The following is a 4108-nucleotide window of genomic DNA, read 5'->3' on the forward strand; positions in this document are numbered from 1 at the left end:
TTGAAAATGGTTAAAGTACCTGTATAGACATTTTTACAAAGATGAAAATGTGTTCAACATCACCAATCATGAGAGAAATGCAAATCAAAATCATAATATCACCTCACACCTGTTAGGATAGCTATTATAAAAATGTCAAAAGATATCAAGGATAGATGAGATTGTAGAGAGAAGGGAAACTTTATGCATTGTTGGTAAAAATTAGTTCAGACATTATGGAAAATAGTATGAAGGGTCCTCAAAAAATTATGAACAACTACTGTATGATATAGTAATCTCACTTTTGTGTACATATTCAAAGGAAATAAAGTCACTATCTCAAAGAAATCGCTGCAATTCCGTGTTCATCATAGCATTATCCACAATAGCTGACATGTGGAAATAAGTTGTGTCTGCCGACAGATGAATGAATAAAGAAAATGTAGTGAATATATATATCACTATATGTGTCTGTCTATCTATCTATCTATCTATCTATCTATCTATCTGTCATCTATCTATCTATGGAATATTTATTCAGCTATTGAAAAGAGGAAAGTCCACCATTTGTGACAACATAGATTGACCTAGAGGATATTAAATAAAATATGCCAGACATAGAAAGACAAACACTTATGATCTCACTTATAAATGTGGAATCTAAAAAAGTCAAATTCATAGAAAGAGTGAGAGAAAGGGTGGTTACCAGGGCTCAGGGGGTGAGGTTAATGGGGAGGTGCTGGTCAACGTGTATCAACTTTTAGTTGAAAAGCAAGTAAGTCCCAGAGACTTAATGTACAGCATAGTGACTGTAATGAATAATATTATGTATTGCACAGTTGAAATTTGCTAAGAGACTACATCTTAAGTATTCCTACAAGAAAAAAGGTATTTACATGAGATAATAGATATGTTAATGAGCTTACCTTTGATAGTCATTTCACATTGTGTATATATAATATCATGTTCTACACCTTAGACATATAAATTTTCATTGATCAGTCTTATCTCAATATAACTGGGAGGAAAAGGCATATGTATTGTAACGACTCAGAAAGAGGGCAATTTGTAGTGGTTTTGTTTTGTGCTGTTTTGTTTTTCTGAATAAGACCAAAAGACAATCATGTAGTAAATAATTTTTTTGGGAATAACTAGAAGCTTATATTTAAGATCTATAGTTAACTGGTTTTATTGTTGACCTAATAAAAAGGAAATGCTCAGGCATTCTGGAAGAGTAAACTTTAGATGGGTCAAATTTGTTCATATATTTTAGAATGGAATACTAACCTGAGGGGGCATTGTAATTATGTTATTATTTCCAGTAAATTTATCATGCAAGTTTGGAGCTTGAATTTGGGAATATACAATAAATCCACAAAGTAATTAATCCAGTGTAGTAAATTGTTTTGATATAACAAGATTGATGCTAACTTCTGTCCTCAGACCAGCTGTAGTTTTCAATCTAGGAAAGTGAAAGTTCTTCACTGCTGGGATGGAAGCAAAGAGGTAGTTGGAGGAAATGGCCAGCACAGCAGAGAAACAATAGGAAACTCCACCCCAGGAAGGAATGAAAGGCAGAGGTTAGCCCTGTAGCTCCAGTGTTCTACCCAAATCCTTCCTTTTCAGAACATAAGCAATTAACCAGAAGACTCCTGAAATCACTAACACCGTTTATATGCTCCAGTAAGCCACAGAACCAACAATCTCCTATAATACTATTGAAGTTGAAGCTGACAAGCACCACAGGGTGGGACCACAATGCATCTGGGACTTGAAAGAATTGGAATCTCAGGATGATGCTGGCCTCATAAAATGAGTTAGGGAGGATTCCCTCTTTTTCTATTGATTGGAATAGTTTCAGAAGGAATGGTACCAGCTCCTCCTTGTACCTCTGGTAGAATTCGGCTGTAAACCCATCTGGTCCTGGACTTTTTTTGGTTGGTAAGCTATTGATTATTGCCACAATTTCAGCTCCTGTTATCGGTCTATTCAGAGATTCAACTTCTTCCTGGTTTAGTCTTGGGAGGGTGTATGTGTTGAGGAATTTATCCATTTCTTCTAGATTTTCTAGTTTATTTGCATAGAGGTGTTTGTAATATTCTCTGATGGTAGTTTGTATTTCTGTGGGATCGGTGGTGATATCCCCTTTATCATTTTTTATTGCATCTATTTGATTCTTCTCTCTTTTTTCTTTATTAATCTTGCTAGCGGTCTATCAATTTTGTTGATCCTTTCAAAAAACCAGCTCCTGGATTCATTTATTTTTTGAAGGGTTTTTTGTGTCTCTATTTCCTTCAGTTCTGCTCTGATTTTAGTTATTTCTTGCCTTCTGCTAGCTTTTGAATGTGTTTGCTCTTGCTTTTCTAGTTCTTTTAATTGTGATGTTAGGGTGTCAATTTTGGATCTTTCCTGCTTTCTCTTGTGGGCATTTAGTGCTATAAATTTCCCTCTACACACTGCTTTGAATGCATCCCAGAGATTCTGGTATGTTGTGTCTTGGTTCTCGTTGGTTTCAAAGAACATCTTTATTTCTGCCTTCATTTCGTTATGTACCCAGTAGTCATTCAGGAGCAGGTTGTTCAGTTTCCACGTAGTTGAGTGGTTTTGAGTGAGATTCTTAATCCTGAGTTCTAGCTTGATTGCACTGTGATCTGAGAGATAGTTTGTTATAATTTCTTTCCAAAGCCTGGCAGAGACACAACAAAAAAAGAGAATTTTAGACCAATATCCTTGATGAACATTGATGCAAAAATCCTCAATAAAATACTGGCAAACAGAATCCAGCAGCACATCAAAAAGCTTATCCACCATGATCAAGTGGGCTTCATCCCTGGGATGCAAGGCTGGTTCAATATACGCAAATCAATAAATGTAATCCAGCATATAAACAGAACCAAAGTCAAAAACCACATGATTATCTCAATAGATGCAGAAAAGGCCTTTGACAAAATTCAACAACCCTTCATGCTAAAAACTCTCAATAAATTAGGTATTGATGGGTCGTATCTCAAAATAATAAGAGCTATTTATGACAAACCCACAGCCAATATCATACTGAATGGGCAAAAACTGGAAGCATTCCCTTTGAAAACTGGCACAAGACAGGGATGCCCTCTCTCACCACTTCTATTCAACATAGTGTTGGAAGTTCTGGCCAGGGCAATTAGGCAAGAGAAGGAAATCAAGGGTATTCAATTAGGAAAAGAGGAAGTCAAATTGTCCCTGTTTGCAGATGACATGATAGTATATCTAGAAAACCCCATTGTCTCAGCCCAAAATCTCCTTAAGCTGATAAGCAACTTCAGCAAAGTCTCAGGATACAAAATCAATGTACAAAAATCACAAGCATTCTTATACATCAATAACAGACAAACAGAGAGCCAAATCATGAGTGAACTCCCATTCACAATTGCTTCAAAGAGAATAAAATACCTAGGAATCCAACTTACAAGGGATGTGAAGGACCTCTTCAAGGAGAACTACAAACCACTGCTCAAGGAAATAAAAGAGGATACAAACAAATGGAAGAACATTCCATGCTCATGGGTAGGAAGAATCAATATCATGAAAATGGCCATCCTTCCCAAGGTAATTTACAGATTCAATGCCATCCCCATCAAGTTACCAATGACTTTCTTCACAGAATTGGAAAAAACTACTTTAAAGTTCATATGGAACCAAAAAAGAGCCCGCATTGCCAAGTCAATCCTAAGCCAAAAGAACAAAGCTGGAGGCATCACGCTACCTGACTTCAAACTATACTACAAGGCTACAGTAACCAAAACAGCATGGTACTGGTACCAAAACAGAGATATAGATCAATGGAACAGAACAGAGCTGTCAGAAATAATGCCACATATCTACAACTATCTGATCTTTGACAAACCTGACAAAAACAAGAAATGGGGAAAGGATTCCCTATTTAATAAATGGTGCTGGGAAAACTGGCTAGCCATATGTAGAAAGCTGAAACTGGATCCCTTCCTTACACCTTATACAAAAATCAACTCAAGATGGATTAAAGACTTAAATGTTAGACCTAAAACCATAAAAACCCTAGAACAAAACCTAGGCAATACCATTCAGGACATAAGCATGGGCAAGGACTTCATGTCTAAAACACCAAAAG

This window comes from Pongo pygmaeus, chromosome 11 (assembly GCF_028885625.2).
Source record: "Pongo pygmaeus isolate AG05252 chromosome 11, NHGRI_mPonPyg2-v2.0_pri, whole genome shotgun sequence".
Classification (NCBI taxonomy): Eukaryota; Metazoa; Chordata; class Mammalia; order Primates; family Hominidae; genus Pongo; species Pongo pygmaeus.